This window comes from Ostrinia furnacalis, unplaced genomic scaffold, assembly GCF_004193835.3.
Source record: "Ostrinia furnacalis isolate ACB-3 unplaced genomic scaffold, ASM419383v2 OfSCF1921, whole genome shotgun sequence".
In the NCBI taxonomy this organism is placed as follows: Eukaryota; Metazoa; Arthropoda; class Insecta; order Lepidoptera; family Crambidae; genus Ostrinia; species Ostrinia furnacalis.
In genome coordinates, this window is record NW_021132160.1 from 5551 (window position 1) to 28110 (window position 22560).

Here is a 22560-nt window from a genome sequence, read left to right on the forward strand (position 1 = left end):
GACGCTTGGCTTGGCTAAGCCGCGCTTAAGGCAACTGGCACTAGGGTCTGGGACCAACAGCTATGGCTGCGAAGAAGTGACCAGTGAGTGACGCGCGTAGTTTTAACCTTGGTTATGAGTGTCGCAAAGCGACACTAGGGGGGAGGATGTTGACGATGGCCACCAGAAGTAGGTACTTAAGCTATAACTTCGTATTTTGTATACCTGAAAATTACAAACTAATCTACTTATTATTATTAACCTACTAAACTTACCGAAGTCTTGTGACTTACCTTGCATTTTGTTTACATAGCCTGGGATCTATTAACTAAATATAAGTATGTATCAAATGTTTCACTTATGAGTATATTACATCGTGGTAATAATATGTAAACTGTAAGTCGACCACATAACTTACACTGTGTGTATGTGTTTTTGGAGTTTAAATTAAATAACAAGTAAGCGAATCTGGGTGCGCGCGTAGGTAATAATATTATCGCGCGCCTAGAACATTCCGAGCTAGCCGTTAGCAATGCGGCCCGCTGATTGGCCGGAGGCCTCTCGCCTTTTATGGTGAGAAGCTTCTAGCGGCTCACCGCGCCGCACACGCGGCCGAGAGCCGCCAGTCGTCGTCGAACTCTCACCCTCTGCGAACGTACTAGTGCGCACACCCGGACGCGCCTTCATTTTCAACGTACCTACCTGGACTTTCATTTCATTTATCACCTACGTTCACCCATCGACCTACATCGCCTACAGTGTTGAGGAAATGGGAGCCTCATTGGGAAGACGAAAAGGGTTTTAATGTATGAGTTAATGATCTTACATTAGTCATTTTAGAAGCTTCTGTTCGTTCAATAATCTGGAGACGCTAAGCGATGGAAACCTTTAGCACGGAGTGGAGGAAAAAAAGGCCATATTTTTTAATTAAACTGTATTTTCGGGGTCTATCTATCCCTCTCGCACAAAGCGAGATGCCGATAGACTAAAGAACATCCTCCACCACAGTGTTACAAACGTGACAGAAATTGTAATAGGGATGTTTTCTGGGTAAAAAAGCAAGAGTTTTAATTAGTCCGTCAGTTAGCTTTCAAAAACTACTCGACACGTATTTTTCACTTTTTAAAACTAATGAAAATGACAAGAGATAAAGCGTGTCAAAGTTCTAAAGAAAAGGCCCGTGACGTCAGTGAGTGCGTAAAAGTGGAGCACTTTGTGACGTCGCGCGGAACTTCAACGCACTATAACTTTGTTTGATTGACAATTAAAAATATACGTGTCCAATATTTTTTTTTAAATTGACGGACTAAAAAATTTTTTTTAGGAAACTAGCCTATTCTGTAATCGTTTCGCTCTGGCATTTATTATTTGTTACTTCCCTCCGTGAAGCGATTTCGAAATTAAAGCACGTAGCTGGTAGACTAAAGAATACGTAGTCTAACATTGTTCTATTACCGCTAATTGCAGGCACCAGAGATGAAACCAAGCTGTCTAACATCAAAGAAGCGATCTCGATATTCGAGAAGTTCTTAGACGACTTCGATTCTATGCATCTGAGCAAGCAGAATAACCCGTACTTAAGTCTGGGCATCGTCAAGACCGCTGCCAAGCTCGCTGAGAACGTGTCAGAACAGCAGGTACTTACATCAGAGTTAGAGAACTTAATGTAAAGCCCAGTACGGCTAGCACGAACAACTTTCGAGTTCAAATCGTTTGCGTACTCAAATCGCCATCAAAAGATTTAGTAAGAAAACTACAACAGCGCCCTTGGGAACGCGTCGTAAAGTGAACTTAGTATGAGATGTGGTTGCACAAAAGTTATTTTGAGAATCAAAATTGTCACGTTATCGTTTAATTCGAAGTTTGAGAATCGAATTTTATCGAATAGGTACGCAAACGATTCGAAGACGAAAGTTGTTCATGCTAGAAGTACAGAACACACCAGTTTGAAACCGGTTTGAAATGGTCGCGTCATGTGTGGTCTCTCAAGGGAATCTAACTTAGATGCAACTCAAAAGTAACTAGAAGTTGCAGTTTCGTTGCATTTGCGTTTCACCGTATGTTCTGGGCCTAAGGCTTACATATTTATTTACACACGGCTTCAAATAAATCGCACCTCCCGCAACAAGGACTTCTCAAACGTATGCATTCCCACTTCCCACCAACATTGGTTGCATTTTATGCCGAGAGGTCCCGGGTTCGATTCCCGGCCGGGCAGAAATTGAAATGATGAATTTTAATTTCTGTGACGGGTCTGGGTGTGACTATGTATAATATTTATGTATTTAAAAAATATATATGTTACGGCTAAAGATAGGTGTGAACATAAACTTAAGATTAGCCGGCTAAACTTAAGTTTATCTTTGATGAGGTGTTAATGTTAGTTTCTTCTATCTTTAGCCGGCTAAACTTAAGTGTAACCGCAGGCCCTTGGCTAAAAATGTAGAAGGAAATTAAAAAGGAAACAATGTAATAATGTTTACTATTTTGACACGAAAACTTTAATAAAAATAATCACTTTGATTACACATGTACTTTTATGTACCTATGTAGGTATTCAAAATTACAATTATTACAATAACAAATTATTAATTACTTAAAACAATATCTACCTAATCATTAAAATAAAATAATAAGGAACCATTTGGTCATTACAGAATCTTCTGTAGGTATTTAAAATTACAAAATAAAACTGCGCGTTGTCTCCCCACCGCCCCCTCAAGCCTTCCACCGGCCTGGCGCGCCCATCGAACACATTTTTAGCCGTTTCGTTTTGGCTAATGTGCACATTAGCCGGCTAAAGATGGAATATCACGACGCAAACTAACATGTTATCGAACTTTAGCTGCTTCTCGAAGATAAACTTAAGTTTAGCCGGCTAATCTTAAGTTTATGTTCACAACTATCTTTAGCCGTAACATATATATAAGTAGTATATCCGTTAAGCTAGCACCCATAACACAAGCATTAAGTTGCTTACTTTGGGGCTAGCTGGCGCTGTGTGAAATTGTCCAAAGATTTATTTATTTATTTATTATTTATTTGAAAACCCTAGTTTTAACTTCATTACATTAAAGGAAAGGTGAATGTGTTTTTAGAAGGATCCAGAGTCACTTCTTCAAAAAATAGGTACATTGTAGTTGTTGCGCTTGAGCCAAATTAATCGCTATCCATCTGTTAAAAAGGACACGTAAGATTTTATTTGGTTTTATAACCACAAAAAATGGTCTAATTGATCCCAGAGGTGAGCCCCAAGTGAGGCCTTTTTTCATGTCACATTTATGGTATAGTTCCAAAATACTGAACTGTCCTATCAATGACATTGACAGCGGGGCGCCACCGTCAATACCGAATCGCTGGTTCCGATTTTTGCCATGTTGGAAACAATATAGTTGAACGATGGTAGCGCCCCCCTGTCATTGAGTTTGGTGGGACAGTTCAGCGTGGATCATCTATACCTGTTAAAATTGTTTATAAAAAAAAATTATGTGTTTTTCTTTAAGTTTATTGTTGGGCTTTCAAATAACACCAATATTGTTGGGGCACCATGATTGTGTCAGAAGAAAATCTTTAAAGTTCGCGTGGCGGAAGGAGCGATTTTGATGTTGAGTACTCAACTCATACAAATCGTCTGGGTTAAGTCATGCATTGCATTGTGTCTGTCAGGAAGTTCATAGAATCCTTCGTTTCACTTATAATCTAAAATGACCTGATTTAAAGCAAAGCATTCATTCCCTTGATTAACTAGTGCATCTTTTAAATGTAGGTACATTTGTTAATCACACACATTCACATTCGAAATATATGAAAGGTACAACAAAATGTAGATAAAAATTAAGAGGACCAAATATAGAGCCTTGGGGCACACCCATACGCGTTGTGGTTTGGTACCTATATAGGCTTCTAAGTCATAATTATAGCTTTTTAAAACCAAGTTTTCTAATGGAATACCTACCTACCTACGAGTAGGTACTAAAACGAGTCATTGTCATTGAACATAATTTGGCATAGTATCTTCAGAGTAAATACAAATGGGTCATCTTCATAGAAACGCACCGAGCGCGGTTTGCATGTGAGCGCGCCAATACGTATGCGGCGCGCACGCACACACTGACAAAATTCTATGAAGATGACCTACTCATTTGTATTTACTCAGAGCCCCGATTACGGTAATTTTTAACGTCAACAATCCAGACACGCTTCTCGATTCTGCGATACGATTGGTCGTTCAACAGCGCACGTCAGCTGTTTTGACCAATCGTATTGCAGAATCAGAAACGCGTCTGGATTGTAGACGTTAAAAGTTACCGTAATCGGGGCTCTGGTATCTTCATCTAGAAATTGACAGCGTTGTGGTCGCACAACAGTCGAAACTGTCCAAATAATCAGTGCTATCTCTCAACGTATTTTTTTAATTGCAGCAATCCTTCATAGCCGCGTACTCGTCAGTCAACGGCGAGTACAAGCGGTTACGAACGGTGGCCGCGGCTGATGGGGAAAAGACGTGGGACATCGTGCGGAACACGGCGCTTAAGGAGCTGAAGGAGAAGGTGAGGTTTCATCATCTTTATCATCATCTTCAACTTTCACCTCATCTTCATCTACTTGTACAGTCAGGGAATGAAAAGGTTCGTCAGATTTCAAATTGATTCCTTCAAAGAATCGCGAGCACATATTACCTTTTGAAACTATGTTACAGAATAATCTTGAGTTAGAGAAAATAATCTTTAACTGTTCGTCAGTAAAGTTCAAAATTATTCAGATCAAAGTTGTTTGACGATTTATCTTGTCAAGAAGATTATTATGATTGATAAACTAAAACCTTCTTGTTGGTTCAAACTGCCATTATTATTTCTATTAAATAAAAAAAACTATTGTCAATTGGTCAATGTCATCATTGCATTGCACTGATGGGATAGAAAAATAAACAAGCAAAACCTTAATCGTTAGCAAACGTCATATTTATTTCAATGTTAGCAGCACTGTTTCTTGCACTGTTATGTTGGCAGGTTTGACTCTTACAGAACCTAGTGCAAGCGAAAACCGACACTAAGGTGACGAACCTTTTCATTCCGCGACTGTACATTGTCATCTGCATCATCATCGTAATCTTCAGGGGCCATCCATAAAGTACGTTACACGAATTTCATGATTTTTAAGCCCCCCCCCCCCGTTCTCGTCACAGGTGGTCACATTTCTGAACCCCCCCTAGTGTGACGTCACATGTTTTGCAATTTCACATCGAACAATTATTAAATTAAAACAGCAGTTCCGAAATTAGTTTTTTTTCCATTCCAAAACATTGTTATGTGATGTCACGAAACTAAGGACCCTTCCCACCCCTTGTCACACCATCACACCATGTAACACTTTGTCGACCCAATCCTTAACGTGTGATGTACTTTATGGATGACCCCTCATCAGCATAACCATGTTCATGAACAGAGTACAGTCCACAGCTGGTTGAGGGCTGCCCTAAATACGCTACATTTGACTTGTTGTCGCATCCAACTTCTACCAGTGACTTTTCGCAAGTTGTCTAATTTGCTAATCGCTATCCCAGTCGTGGACTCACTCAAGAACCGAGAAGACTTCCCTTCTTAGCAGAATGCCGTCCACTGCCAGACGAAGGCCGTCCAATACTTTTAATGAATGGAAAGAAACTGGACTCTTCCCTTACTCCCACAGCTGCAACTCCTTTATTATTAGGATCTGCTGTTTGACTGCCAATACAAATCAACCAGAGAACCCAACCCCAAGTCCCCATAGAAAGATAGTAAAATACTTTTTTTGTAATAAGTATGTGTTATTATTTGTTACAGCATGCAGAAGCGAAACTCTTCAACGACAAAGATGAACCCACAAAAGAACATTTAGAGATGATGATATGGGCATACTCCCCCGAGGCAGCTAAAGTCAAGAAGTACGTGCCAGAGACTAAAGAAGACAAAAAAGAAGACACAGAGAATATAACAGAAGATAGGAAGAGACGAAGCAGCGCGAGAAATGACGACGATTCGGCTAGCAAGAAAAAGAAGGAATAAGTCTGTAATAGGCATTTACTGTTTTGAATTTATTAAATGTAATTATTTTGGGAGTTGGCTGATTATTTATTTAGTTAAACCTCAGAACCGCCAGCAGTAGAGAAAGTTTCAATTGAATTTACGCGCTTTAAAACTAGGCAAGCCTTTAGTGATCTATTAAACTTATTTATGAGAGAACCTTTTTACCTAATTTTTGAAATTTTCAAATTCAAATTTTTTATTGCATAATATCATATCAAGATTTTTATTTAAACTTCAAATAAATTATTTTAAAAATTATGATAGAAAAAAATAACTGCTTATGAAATGAATTCCTTTGCTATATTCTGAACAAAGAAAAATATAAAAGAGGTACTTTTTAATAGCAACTTTGGCGGTAACATTTGAAGTTTTGAAGTCGTCATTTGATCAAACAATTAATTATGATACTTAAAAATTTTACAAACAAGCTATGAAGTCTATTTGAATACGCAAAAGTAGTAAAAAGGACTTTCCAATAGAAATAAATCCTGAATCTATTTGTGCAATTAAGCGATGTGAAACAGTACATATGAAAAGACCTAATCCATTCGAGCCATTGATTTGACATAACTTTGTAAACACTGGGTACAATGAACTCTGCGTATTTCTCTTCAAATATAAATAAAATAACACAAACCATCAATGAAATGGTTCTTAGCCAGTGTCTTTAGTGCATCTGAGACTAATTGTGGACTCTAACTTAGTGTACTTGTGTAGATAACCGCGTTTAAACAGAAGGGCGTATACTTCAGTGTCTACCGACGTAGGGCGTGTATTTAAACAGATATCTCCCGAAAAATACTTACAAAGTGATAAATTATTGTTCAGTTGTGAGTCAGTGTGATGTTGGTAATTGGCTTATTCTCCGACGAAAAGTTGAAGGTAAGTAAGCTTAAAATTGTTGTTGAATTATAATAAACTAGCTTTCCGCCCGCGGCTTCGCCCGCGTGGAATTTTGTCTGTCACAGAAAAACTTTATCGCGCGCGTCCCTGTTTCAAAAACCGGGATAAAAACTATCCTATGTTCTTTCCCGGGACTCAAACTATCTCTATGCCAAATTTCATCAAAATCGGTTGCGAGGTTTAAGCGGGAAAGCGTAACAGACAGACAGACAGACAGAGTTACTTTCGCATTTATAATATTAGTTGGGATTATGCTGATAATCATGTCATAAATACAAAAAGAATACGGTACAAATAATAACTCATGTACCTACCGACATTACACTGAAAGATAACTTCAGCTAATGAATTTACAACATAATATAAAACTATTAAAACTCATTTCATTTTTGCAAGTAGGCTTTTAAAAAGCACTTTTACACGTCCCAGTATTGACCCTACCACTGGTTCCGGACAATAAATAAGCTAGTTTTGAGAAGAAGAATTCTTTATCAGCAAAATTAGCCTGAGTTGCACTGCCTTAACATTACAGTACATTATTAACATTGTAAAAGTGCTTTTCAAAAGCCTATTTGCAAAAATAAATAAGTTTTATAAGAGTTTTAACCCTAGATAGCTAACCTTCCGGCGTACCCTGTTTAAGCTAACCATCCGTCGAAACGACGGGTATTAAAAAAACATTATTTTTTGGACGAAGTAATTTAAAAAATCTAAGTCTTTTTTACAGTTTGGTTCCTTCATATATTTGTGAATAAATGTGCATTATTTAAATTCACCTTATTTATTTATTTATTAAATTAAAATATTTTTTCCTAGACCTCTATAGAAATTGGAACATTTTGTAAGTAACCACTTGGACATGCAATATCAATGAAAATTTTAAATAAAATAATCGGTTTTTTGACTTAATATGGTATGTAAAAACATTTAAAGTAATAAAATCATAAAATATTTTTTTTCTTTTTAGCGCAAGTGACACAAAAATCAACTTTATGTTTACCGCATATTTTGATATGATATAATGCTGATTTTTGTAATTTCCGAGGGATCAGTATTTGAAATAACTGACGAATCACGTTCCACGTCTGAAAACAAGTCTGGTGGTGGGTTTACTTAACTTTCCTCATAATTTGATGGTTAATAATTACGATTACTTTGCACATCATCTTCCACCATTCTTCGGTCTCACGGGCAGGACTAGCATCCAGGGCATCGTTAGTAACTTCTTATAGTAGTAGATTTATTATTTTATCGTTTTTTAATGAAAACAAGATGAAAATCTAAAAAATCTCAAATTTATTAATAAAATGTATGTGGGCACTCGAACTAAATTACTTACGGTAAAGCTAACCATCCGTCGAAACGACGGGCAAAGATCAAATATCCTAAAAACTATGAAACTTACCTGTCCACTGCCTACACCACTGCAAAGGACTCCCGGGCCTCTGAGTTGGCTAGTCAGGACAAAACGTTTGGACGTGGCATTAAAAAGTTACAACGTTATTTCTTTTCAATGCCCGTCGAATCGACGGAGGTTAGCTATCTAGGGTTAAGGAACCGTAACTATAAGTGCCTTTGACAGACTTTTGACTTAATGTAAGATCATGCAACCCAGGGTTAGACTATTTTTGTTTGAAAACAGTAATTTGTAAGCAGATTTTGAATTCTATTAAAAGTAATAATAAATTAAGATTATACCTTGCTTGGAACTCCATGTTACTACAGCAAAAGTATAAAACTGTCGCAGAGGTCAATAATAACAGTCTAATTGTTGCGGATTATTACAAATCGGAATGTTTTATAGGTGATTCCTTAACGGAAGACGGAGATGCAGCGTCGAAGCATGGAGGCGGGCAGCGAGGCTAGCTACTGTAAGTTTGTTAATTTTACTGCTCATTTAAAAACACTATGAAGTTTTTTAAATAAATACGAAGAAAATGGAAGAAAATTCTTCAATAAATTGTTTATTATGTTTGCTAGTAATATGCTATTAATTAAATGGCATATTGATTTACAGTTCTATACTTTTGCAGGCGAAAAGGACACCTGGGACGACTGGGGCAGCAGATCATCCCTTAGCCAAGTTGAAGAGGTAAATATTTGCATTAAGTTTAAATTGAAACAGTTATAAGCCTTTTTGACAGTGGCAGATCTGTGGTAGATGTAGATCTACGAGTAAGTAGTCACAAAAAATAAATTTAAAATTAACTTTTTAAAAAAATGACTTCAATGCGTGAACACAAAAAAAACTAAAAATTAAAAATATTGCGTATTAAAAAAGTTCATCCCCAATTTTCCACCCTTGGGGGTGAAATATTTTCTTCAAATTCGCATGAAACCACCCTTTTGATAATACCTATTCAACAAAAAAATAATCGTTCAAATTGATTTATAATCGGCGGAGATATTGCGTATAAAAAAGTTCATCCCCAATTTTCCACCCTTGGGGGTTGTTTTTTCTATTATTAAATTTAAATGGGACCACCCTTGAGGTATTACCTATACGCCGAAAAAAGATTTGTTCAAATCGGTTCATAATTGGCGGAGTTATCGCGTAACAAACATAGAAAAAAAAAAAACATACGGGTCGAATTGAGAACCTCCTCCTTTTTTGAAGTCGGTTGAAAATGCTGCATTAGTGCTCTTAGTGGTGTAAGGATCTGCGAGAGCATTACTGAGTTAACGCAAGAAAAATAGATAGTACCTGCTTATTTTTCTCAAAACAGGAAGTCTGAGCTGAGCTGTAAAAATAATAGGAAAGGGTTTGTCCACACACCCTGTATGTCAGTCTTTCCCAAAGTGGACTATAACCTCCCCTTGTGGCAGGCCTAAAGGGTAAGAGACCCGGAAAAAAATCGGGGCGTTTTGGTAGAGGCTTGTGGGGCGATTTGTAATTTCATCTATATGAGATCTCTTATGCCCGTTTTCACCATGAATCCCTAATTTTTAAGTGACCCCTATGTGAACCCTAACCCTATGTGAACAAAATTCGTGGTGTTACCTTAGGGGTCACTTAAAAATTAGGGATTGATGGATAAAACGGGCATTCGACACCTACTGAGCACTCGACTCTCGACTACAAATGGAAGCGCTAAAAAAGAATTTATTCTCAAAGTGGGCAGTAGACAATAAGTTTGGGAACCCCTGCTGTATGATAATCTTTTTGTTTTCGCCGCGCGTGCGCCGACAGGAAGCTATCTTTTCATCTCTCCCGCTGCGGTTATTTCCGATCGGCTGTGCAGCCGTGATGTCTTTGCTATTGGATGTTACGTCATAAGAAGTTAAGGACGGGTTGCAACAAGCGTTGATTGATGATCCCTAGTTAGGGTTTGTTCTTACGAACCCATCCCGTTTTTTTGCGGGCTCCCGTTTAGTAGTAGGTAATATGTGTTTTAATATTAACATCCCGTTTGCAGTGTCTCGCAAAAAACCGATCCATTCGAATTTGTAATTTGAATTTCAAAGACATTTTATAAGTGTTTCTGTGCGTTCATATGGTAGTCCAGTTTTGCGTAACCCTGCATTACTGGATCCTACCAAACTGGATTGCCGTGGGAACAAGCCTTTAGCTATGCAGATTGCAATGGATGCAACCAGGATGTTTTCCTGGGTGTTTCTATTTTGGCACAGTTTTCTTTAAATTATTTGCTAATATTTCTTATTCTAGTATTACAGTGGGCCACAGTTCCAGCTACCTATTTCCGTGTTTTCTTTCGCTTTCATCAAATGGTAATTCTTTGCGATAGAACGAGAGGACATGACCGGAAATGGGTAGCTAGAACTGTGGTCCACTGTGTCTGTCTGTCGTAATCATTTAGGAGATATTCTCAGGGCCGGATCTACTATATGGCTTTTCGGGCTTCAGCCCAGGACCCCGTGGATTCAAGGGGCCCCCAGCTAAGTCAAGTAAGCCAAGTCAAATGTCCCCTAAACTCACGTAAAACTGGTTTTTCGGCACTTGCTAGAGCTTTAGCTAGACTTCGGCCAGACATACAACCTTAACATAACAGTCAGTCGTCAGCCAAGATTGCGGCTTATTTTTGACCGGAGCTTTTTTGACCAAGCGTTGCAACGACATCGGAATCTGTTCCTCATTAAAGAAAACTACTACAGGAAGTGTTAAACTAGAATAAGTATAGGTTTAAAAACCGCTGAAGGCAGTTCTGTGATTAGACCGGTCTGGAAAACACTTGTTTTACCCGACTGCGCCAGAAGGAGGGTTATGTTTTTAGGTATCCACGAGCGACAAGCCAAGTTTTACACTAGCACCTTATGCAGTCGCAGTGGAGGCTATATTGCTACAAAAATGTGCAATCTGATGTGATTCTAAAGTTTAGTACTTGCACACAAACTTTAGATAGGTACTGCTCATAAAAACCTATCAGTTTTCTGAGAGCGACAACTGATAAAAATTTAATTGAATCAATAATATTGTTGAACTACACCATACTATAATCAATCATCAAGAATAAACCGAGTGTAATAACAATGTTCATAATTTTGAGAATACTCATTATAGAGCGGCGGATAGAGCCAGTGTATGTAATGAATATTATGAATTAATTATTGTTTTCATTTGGAGACCGTTAAAACATGCACCTGTACGAAGCTCGGCCTGAGGCACGCACGGGACAGTAAAGGGGGCGTCCATTAATTACGTGAGACAATTTTGGCTATTTTTCAAATTGGTGAGATTTGATGAGATTTTGCCTGACCCCCCACCCCCTAATCTCACGTCTCCTAATATTTCCCCCCTAGTCTCCCCTAATATTTAAAAAAATGTAATAGTTCTCGAGTAATTTAACTGAGAAAGATTTTTTTCTGTGAGCTTAGTGCGAGTTGTGGTGCGAGGTTGCTTTATAATTGTCATAATTTCGTCATTTATTATGCATTTTAGTGTTCACAAATGCAGACGCATTTTTAGATGGTATAGAATAAAATTTAATTATCATTCTAAGATGTTTTTTATCATCATTTTTTTTACTGAAGATAATCCAGTTTTCTGGCAATTTTACTCTATTTCTTGCGGAAAAAATTACGTGATATTTCCCGAGACCCCCCGCTCCCCCACGTGAGATTTAGTGAGGTTTTTCTTGACCTTGATAGTTTAGTCGGGCAGTTGATTAGTATGGGCATGTATGGAAGTGCGCACATTACACCGATTTGATTTGGCCGATTCTTCTTACAAATTAAAATCGGGCCCAACTATCGGCCAACTAAAAATCGGTGGTCTGCGCCTAGTCTTAGTTCTTAGACCTAGGTCCCAAAGCTGAGAGAAGATACATTTATCTATCTACATACTAGCTATCCGCCCGCGGCTTCGCCCGCGTGAAATATGTTTGTCACAGAAAAACTTATCGCGCGCGTCCCTGTTTCAAAAACCGGGATAAAAAATTATCTATGTCATTTCCCGGGACTCAAACATAATAATATCTCTATGCCAAATTTCATCAAAATCGGTTCAGTGGTTTAGGCGTGAAAGCGACAGAGACAGTCAGAGTTCTGTGCAGAATTACCTACTAAACTTTCGCATTTATAATATTCTCAGATGAGATAATATTAGGTAGTAGGATTTTTTCTAAAAGTTAATGAATACCTGTATTATCATGACATTTTGGTTCTGCAAATAAACTTATTTGATTTGATTTGATGAATTTTGTCGTCTATCTATCCCAAATATCAAATCAAATAAAAAAATGACTTTAGTTATATGTATTTGTCTGAACTTGTCAACTCTTAAATACCGTGTATGCCTGCGCATCCCCCAATTTATTTACATAAAAACTGTAACTCTGTCCTAGTTCCGAATCACGCCATCTTAATGGCTGCGGGAATCGAACCCGCTGACGCAAGCGACTGCACCAACGCACTGGGCACATATCCAATTGTTCTTGTTCAAGTTCATGTAACCTACTTAAATTGTACGAAAGTTCGATACACTATTCCTAATAATGATCGAAAAGCACAGAATAAATAACCCTACAAGTCTATTTGTGCGCCACAAGCAAACTGGGATTTTAATAACCCATCCGTCACCAGTGGCAACGTAACCAATGTTGACGACTGGGAAGTGGGAATAAACGAACTTTTCTAGCAAAACAAAAGTAATTATAAATTCCCATATGTATGTGACTATGTGATGCAAAAGCACAGAATAAGTAATAGTGCAAAAGTAAAGATCCGGCAGAGCTCTGCCCGACCTTTCAAACCAATTTTCGAAAATGTTTAAATATTTAAAACCAAATGAAATTCATTTATTTTTCAAGTATGTACCAGCTTGTAAAAAACTCCTTTACACTTCCTAGTATGTATTAGTAACTTACCTATTACTTTCCCACCAATACTCGCATGCAGAAGCTTTGACTCAATGCCATAAAAGATACAACGCCTAATAGAATGGAATTCTCTCTCAGTCAACCTTTACGCTAAACAGAAATTAGATTCATTCAACCTTATGCATTATTTCAACAAACTTGTTCAAAAATTCAAAATTACGCAAAATTAAACTCTACTGCCTTTGCATTAAGACTTGAGCCCTTCAGTGTAAACAGAAAAGGTAAACGACGACCTATAAATAATGTAATATTATTTGTTAACCTATTGCTTAATAATTAATCTTGTTTCGTGTAGGCAGCCCTTAACCTCTCCTGCGGTACCATAAGTAGTTTCACGCGATTTCGAATTCGCATCACGTACAAAAAACATGCTGTCCCACTCTAACTAATGTAGTCAGAGCGAGATGCAATGTTGTGATCGGGTGAGACGTATCCGTCACATGTGGTACCGCTGTTGTTGTTCTTTGACAGCTGGAGAATGTTGCCGTCTAAGGAATTTACCCTGATATATGGGACATGTCGTAACTCGTTGAAATATTATCGTAATATTTAATGAAAAAAAAACCTCTTTTTATAATTTATTTTTGATCCTTATATTTTTTTAAAATATTTTAAAAAGGTTATTTACCGAAATACAAAAAGTGGTCATATTAGTTCCGAAGAAAACAATAGCCTTTATATTTTAGTATTTTGATCAAACTTAGTTTAAGTCAAGGTTTCAGTCCACATTAACAACTTAAAACAATGTTTAAAAAATATTGTCTCTGAAAACAAAGCAACGTATTTAACCTGCATAAAAAATGGGTAAACTAAATGCCACAGCTGGCAACCCAGTCCAAATGCGCCATTCCGCGAGGCGCTACGTCACGAGCGCCCGTGCCCGCGTCGGAAACGTCACCAAAACAAATAAAACTAAAAAACCGACAACACACGCTCACGGAATCGCAAAATAAACCGATAATTACCGGTAAAAATAACATTCCAAGTGTTTATTTCAGTGATTTGTGTGTGAAAGTGCTGTCAAAACCGGTTGCCTTTCGCGACTTCGGTAAAAAGTGCCCCATATTTATTTAGGTGCAAGCAACGGTATTTTGTGACCTACATAAAGTTGCAGTGTGACGTCATTCGAATATTCAAAATATTTGAATTTCGAAGTGGAGTGCTTTTTAAGAGTGGATTTGAGCAAGGAATAGGTATTGTACAGCTTTGTATCTAGGTTGTTGGATCCAGTTTGACCTTGACATTTCGCATTGCGTGCTTCGGAACCAGGATTAATTTTTTTTTTCGAGTCGTTGAGAAAGTTTTTAGTGAAAAATGGATTTTTGAAATAGAAATTAAACCGCGCCAAACATTCAAAAAAGTTTTTTTTTTTAATTACTAAATGGGTTAAATAAACTTTTTTGAATATTTGCTTTTTCGCTATACTACTATGCAAGGCAAAAAATTATCTGAAAATAGTTTCAATTGAAAAAATATTTAATACCCACATAAAACATTTTTTTTATAAAAAAATCTTATCTAAGAAAAAAATTATAACAAATTACCTATTATTTTTAAGCAAACCGTAAAACCTTTTTTTCCCCAAATATTTTTTGTGACAAATCAATTTCATGATGATCCAAGAATCCGATTGCTGAAAAATACTGAAATTAAATATATTATGTTAAAAAATATTTTGAAAATATCTTTATTCTACTTTGATCACATTTTGACGCAAACAATGTCAAATAATAAATATAAAATAGCCCTTATAGGGCTCTCTACATGTCTCTTGGGTCTTAGGCCCTACCAACCTTCTCGTTATGTCTTATTTTTTTATTTTATTTTATTTATTAGGACAACCAACAAGACAAACACGCATACATGGAATTACTATAACTAAAATGCTTAGAACTAAGTGTTGTCTTAATTAAAGGCTGCCACGGCATGCAATGTGGACAGTTGCAAATTTAAAAACTAAGAAATAATTAACTGAAATAATTAAAGAAATAAAAACTGTCTTAATAATTTATAAGTCTGTCTCGAGGAAATTACATATGACTATTAATCTTTAAAATTGTAAAATTTACATTAAAACTCGACATAAATGCAGATAAATAAATAGCTTTATTTATTAAGTCTGTAATTCATGACAATACATGCATTGTTATCAGCATTACATCATGTCCACAGACAACCTTGAGTCGTGGATCGTCTTAAATCTTGCGATTACTGCCTAACTATGATGTCATCCCATTATTGTTCGGGACATACAAAATTATCTATTTACTGTGCTTGTAGACAAGAAAATTTTATAGTCATTTAAATGGAAAAACACTGTAATTTTAATATCTGTAATGGTCTAAAGCAGGGTTTCCCAAACTATAGGTCGCGAGCGAACATTGAGTGGGCCCTGCCTGTAGAACGACACACCACCCTACCGATCCAACCGCTGGGCAGCGGGCGAAATTTACTATAGGTGGGTCCCGAGTTTGGGAACTTGTATTAGAAGAGTCGTAGCCCAGACAACTTTGGGAACCACTGTTGTAAAGAGCATTAATTTGTACACACACAGTCTTAAACTTTGCAGTCCAGTGGTCAGAGTGTTATGGCTCTCAGCTCAGCAGTTCGATTCCCTAGTGGTTCACTCAAAGTTATGTTTGTGTATTTATTTATTTATTTAAGGACAGTACACAGCACAATATCAATCTGTAATAACAATGTTTTTTAGTAGATTTTGTAGGTTGATTAGAACATAACAGCCTTATTTTAAGAAAGTTGTTTTATTCTCTGCTCAGACTTATCAATTACTTATTTGTGTGATGTCCATTGTAATAAATGTATCTTTCTCTCTTTCCTTCAATTCCTAGCACAGAGTTTATTGACAAAAAACTGGACTGGATAGCTCTTAATCGACTGCTTTTAGGTGTATAAAATAAATGGCGATAAAAAGCGTTTGAAAAACTTACTCTATGTGAAATCAAAAATTTTTCCATTAAAATATATCCAACATTAGTAAACAATTTTTTAAATATTTATTATGTTTGTGACGGCTAATCTCTGTAACGGCAGGACCGATTTTGATGAAACTTTAATTTGTGATATTGTGTCTATAAAAAACTATTGGCGGACGAAAGCGACTGAGTTTCTACCGCCACTTCTCAGCTCCAGCCGATATAAATAAATAAATAAATAAATATCCTTGGACATTTTACACTGCGCTTCTAGTCCCAAACTAAGCAAAGCTTGTACTATGGGTACTAGACAACGGATATAAACATACTTAAATACTTTTTTTTTTTGTAAATACATACATATTATACATAGAAAACACCCAGTCCAATAAAAACAAATATGTTCATGCACACAAATGTTTGTACTGTGTGGGAATCGAACCCGCAACCTCCGGAATAGTAGTCCGTTTCGAACCACTACACCAAACGGCCGACTTATATAATATGTTGTCCCGAAGTGTTGTTAAGACAAGCTAGGGTAAAGTCTCCCTTTGCAGTCACTGTGTGAACACTGTGAACACATAAGTTTTACTATCAAAAAAATTAAAATAATTTCTTATGTAGTTAAAACTGGAGATCAATACATATAAGATTAAAGATAGGTACTTTGAATATGGGCAACTTCCAAACTGTTAGAAAGGACATAGGATAGTTTTTATCCCGGTTTTTGAAATAGGGACGCGCGCGATTAAGTTTTTCTGTACCGTAACACTAAACTAAACGCGGGTTCTTCTTCTTCTCAGTCGGTACACTCTTGTCAGAGTGGTCGTGGTCATCCTTGTGAATCACGATGAGTGATGTTTTTTTTAAATCTACAACGAGGAAGCTCTTGGCCTGTATCTCACCTGATGATAAGTGATGATCAGGCCAATTGTGAAAGCGAGCTTCATCCGGAATCCTCAACCACGGAGGAACTGGCTATCTTACCTCTAACTGCCGGAACACAACAATGCTGTTAACATTGTTGTTATGGCGACAGACTCCTCGCAAAACGCGGGTAAAAGCTACTAATTTCATATTTCATAAATAGTTAAAACTGGAGATAAATATAAAGATTAAAGACACTTTAAATATGGCCGCAACACCCAAACCGCTACCACGAGGCCCGAAGACTTATAAATAGTTAAACATTTCGCCTTTGATAGCTTATAAATACGGAAGTCGCCAGCTGTAGGATGCGGTATAAATAACTGCCCTGGATGTTCCCTCGTGTCCAGGGAGAGGAGGAATTTCCATCTTTCCTATGGTTATGCAATAAAATATTAAGTACGTACCTCCTGTGGGCGTAGTGTGAAACATCAAACGTATTGGATATCGACTGCGTTAAAAATACGTATGAAAAGTTTAGTTCTTGAATTTTTCTTAATAAAAAAGGGCTACTATTAAAGTCGTTGATTATTTAAAAGATAAAAATGTTTGGGATGCGTAACTGCCTAGCTCGCATAAATATTTATAACTATGAAGGTGGCTGACAATAGTGACTGAGTTTCTTGCGCTGCTTCTTCTCAGCACTGGCCCATTTATTGTCCCGAAGCAGTGGTAGGGTTAATACTGGGACGTGTAAAAGTGCTTTTTAAAGCCTATTTTCAGAAATAAATGAGTGTTATGAGTTTTTACCCGCTAGGGGCGCTGTACTCCGTCATTTAATGTCACTTTTTACGCAGTCACTAGAGAAGACATTTGATGTAAACTCACACTAAACCTTTGTACTACTCATAGGACATCAGCTAAAAATCTTGGATCTGTCACAGAATGTCTTGTTGTCACGCGCGTTTTTTCTAGGAAACGGATAAAATCTACCCTGGGTCTTAAAAGCATCTCTAACTCTATACCTATATGGTATACTAGCTGTGCCCGCGACTTCGTACGCGTGAAAACCCGTTTTCGCAACATTTTTCATTGTTGCACTGCTCCTATTGATCGTAGCGTGATGTTGTATAGCCTATAGCCTCCCTCGATAAATGGGCTATCTAACACTGAAAGAATTTTTCAAATCGGACCAGTAGATCCGGAGATTAGCGCGTTCAAGTAAACAAACAAACTCTTCAGCTTTATAATATTAGTATATATAAATAGGTTCAGCAGATATTGATTCCCCATACAAACTTTTACATCTCCTTTTCAACTATCTTAGAAATAGACCTTATTTCTGGTGAAATTCGGTCTACTCATAGCCTGTTACTTAGGGTCAAAGGGTTAATGTAGCATTGTAGACGCAATATCTGATCTGCCCAGAATTTTTGAGTTTATTCGGTACAAACATACAAATATCTTTATAATATGTACCTGACTACCTGATAACCTGCTTGATGAAATAATAAATCTTTAGATAGAAATAAACTTGGTTTTATTTAATCAAAATAATATAACGAAAGAAACGCGCACACCGTGACCATAGACCGGAGAGAGTAGAGCAGTGCATAGACAACACAAAACGAGTTGCGTTCACACTTCATCATGCTCCCCTGGACGCGAACGTTTTGTGGTTAAGCCCATTGATGCAGTAAAGTCTTCATGTTTGGGTCTGTGAAGTCCATTCGTCAGCGCATCTGCAACCATGTCTCTTGTGCATAGATATCGAACGGAAATTTGGTTCGCAGCAATTTTTTCTCGCACGAAGTGGTAACGCACGTCAATATGCTTGCTGCGCGCGTGATACATTGATTTTCCTGAAAGATTAATCGCACTCTGGTTATCACAATAGAGAACAGTTGGAATACCTTTGTGACTCGGCCAGATCTCTTCTTCCAGTTGTTTTAGGCAAAGAGCTTCCTGTATTGCAGAAGATAATGACATGTATTCCGCCTCAGTACTAGATAATGCTATGGTCTGTTGTTTTTTGGAATTCCAGCTTATTGCAGCACCCTGGAACTTAGAGAGATAACCAGTGCAGGACCTGCGGTCTTCAATGTCATTTGCCCAGTCCGCATCACAATACCCATGTACAGTCGCGGAATGAAAAGGTTCGTCACCTTAGTGTCGGTTTTCGCTTGCACTAGGTACTGTAAGAGTCAAACCTGCCAACATAACAGTGCAAGAAACAGTGCTGNTAGGTGATATCAGGTCTAGTACCTTGTGACAAGTACAGTAAGCAACCAATCACCTCTTGATATGGTACATTTTTCAAGATGTCCTGTTCATTTTCAGCCTTTGTTAGTTTTATATTTGCATCACAAGGTGTAAACACTGGTTTGCAGTTCTGCATTTCGAAACGGGTTAGTATCATTTCAATGTACAGTGATTGATCAATTGAAATCTCATTATCTTTATGTGTTATTCTAAATCCAACACAATGTTTGGCGATTCCCAAGTCTTTCATACAAAATCTGTCTTCTAATTTTGATTTTATAGTCCGTTCAGTATCTTCATTGTTAAAGAAGTATAATAAGTCATCGACATAAACAGCTATAAACAGTATGTCCTTCTCATCTATGATGCGATAGTAAACACAAGGGTCAACCTTTGAACGATTCATTCCAATTTCCACCAATGCAGTGTTTAGTTTTTTATTCCACTGCCTGCTTGCTTGTTTTAATCCATAAATGGACTTGTTCAATTTACACACTTTCTCTTTATTTTCATAACCAGGTGGTGAAGTCATGTATATTTCTTCATCCAGTTCACCCTGTAAAAAGGCTGTCACTGCATCCATTTGATGAATTTTTAGACCATGTTTTGTAGCTAAGCTGATCAAATATCTTATTGAACTATACCGGACTACAGGTGCGTATACTTCATGATAATCAATACCCTTGACCTGCTTATAGCCCTTAATAACAAGTCTAGCTTTATAACGTGTTACAGATCCATTTTCGTCCGTCTTTGTTTTAAATACCCATTTGCAGGGAATGGCGGCTTTGCCTTCTGGTAAGTTAACTGATGTCCATGTGTTATTCTTAATTAAAGATTGATATTCTTCATTCATTGCCTCTTGCCATTTATCAGCCTTCTCACTACTAAGAGCTTCTTCTACGCTTTGTGGATCTTTGTATAGTAAACTCTCTGTTGACTCACCACTCATACATATCATAGATGCAGTGTTGCCAACTTAGCTACTTTATAGCTAGATTTAGCAACTTTTTGATGTCAGGCAGCTACAATTTTTTTTTACTTGTAGCTAAATTTTTTAGCTACTTTTTCTAGCAACTATTGCAGAAAAGAGCTGTTCGGGCAATATACGGTCTTAAACCACGTGACTCGCTTAGAGAAGTTTTTAAAGAAATCAATATATTGACTGTGGCTTCGCAATACATATTTGATAACATTATGTGAGTATTTCTCAAAAAAAATGTACATTTGGAAAAAAAAAGTGTGCTTTGAAACAGTTCAAAAGTTTTATGTTTATAAATCATCACACAAAAAAAACACACACACAATTTTGAAGGATGAATATTAATCTTTAAGATAACGAAGAATTGTAGCTATAATCCTACTTATTACCAAATATTTAGATATTTTAAAAATAGTCCTTTTTTACCTTTCATACAAAAACCTGTTTGCCACCCTAGCTTTTTCATGTATTTTTGTTTCATAAAATGCGATACGTAACTAAATTATTGTAAATTTCTTTGTATTATCGTTCTACAGTAATCACAGTTTCTGTATCAAATTGATTTTCTATGGGGTGTCATAATGAATTGGCAATTTAAAGCAAAAAAACAAAAATGAGTCGCTCTCATTTACTATTTCGTTATTTACTCTTTAGTTACGATTTATTTCTACTTTCCCATGGTTTCTGAACAATACCGTATTTATTTTACACGGACAACAATAGCTGCACTCTGAATGGCTTTTGGCCTGACGTCTCCGCCATTACATCTATCGCGAAAATTAGTGAAAACGTGTGTGTTTTGTGGGATTACTTTTTCGTAACAGGAAGTAAAATCAGCGATTTTATATAGAACGGTAAGTCTTCATTTAACCATTTTTTGTAATACGTGTGGTACGAACATTTAGTAAGCTTTTATATTTGCTGTAACAGCTTTTATCAAAAAAATACTTGTGTCTGATCTCATTTTGTCTAATATTTCGTTACGTTTTTTACGAATTTCGTTACGTTACGAAAAAGTACAACATAATGCTGAGTGTATACTGTTATTACCTGACTAAGCATAGTAATATTCACTACTTAATTNTATAAAATGCAGAAGTAGTGTCTGATTCTGTCGACTGTATTTCTTGTAATAGTTTGTTCTTTACTAGATCAGCACTAATTTTCATTCCAGAACTTTCCAATCCCATTATCATTGGCTTGTATACCTCAGGCAATCCCGCCAGCATCAGAGTACCCAACCACTCATCGTCTACGTTGAATTTTATATTTCTTAATTTGTGTGCCGCTGTCATTATTTTATTTACGTATTCTTCAACTGATGAACTATTTTCCAAGTTTGTGTTTATAAGTTCTTTTAATAATCCCACTTTTCTTGTCAATCCACTGTCTTCAAACGCTCGAGCTAAATTGTCCCATAATTCTTTAGCATTTTCAGCATCTTGGATGTGTACATATAGTATTGGGTCGATCAACAATATCAGCTTGGACTTAGCTTTAGTATCTTGCTTCACTGACTCAGGTTTATCGAGATTTGGCGCAGTCAAAATACAGTCATACAATTCCTCGTGTTGTAGGTAAGCTTTGACTGCAAAACTCCAGCTTGCCCAATTTTCTCGACCCGTGAGTTTTGCAATTGACATCATTGGATTGTTGTTAGTCATATTTCAAATAACTATTGAGCTGAAATTGCTGAAAAATGAAAATTTTCCACGGACCGAAAGTGAGGTTATGTTTTACTTGAAACTTTTACTTTTTTACTTTTACGTTAATTACTTTTAAAATACTACGCGACAGGCGTGGGGCGGCCCATAACCTGATGAAATAATAAATCTTTAGATAGAAATAAACTTGGTTTTATTTAATCAAAATAATATAACGAAAGAAACGCGCACACCGTGACCATAGACCGGAGAGAGTAGAGCAGTGCATAGACAACACAAAACGAGTTGCGTTCACACTTCATCATTAACATAGTATAGCTATTCCGTCATAATAGTAATTGAGATGAAGCTCGTCATGTGGCTAATATACATATCACGATCTTAAACATAAGACGTACAACATATATGGCCTCCGATGATCATTATATCCCGTCGCCCGCATAATGCGCCCATTTCTGTACATGTATTCGGTATCAGTCTCTATGACGGATGTACTTGACATAATTGGTGGGTCGTAAACCTCCATGCTACGGCTTTGTATTAGTTTAATTAGATTACTGTTGTGAAACA

At 36.9% G+C, this 22560-nt stretch overlaps 1 long non-coding RNA gene across 1 annotated transcript; it reads left to right on the forward strand.

Moving 5' to 3' along the window:
- The first annotated feature begins 6500 nt into the window (after window positions 1-6500).
- On the forward strand, window positions 6501-9049 carry LOC114354142 (uncharacterized). The gene is made up of 3 exons (XR_003655986.1): window positions 6501-6926; window positions 8752-8818; window positions 8981-9049. It is a non-coding gene; the product is annotated as an uncharacterized LOC114354142 (long non-coding RNA).
- The last annotated feature ends 13511 nt before the right edge of the window (window positions 9050-22560 follow it).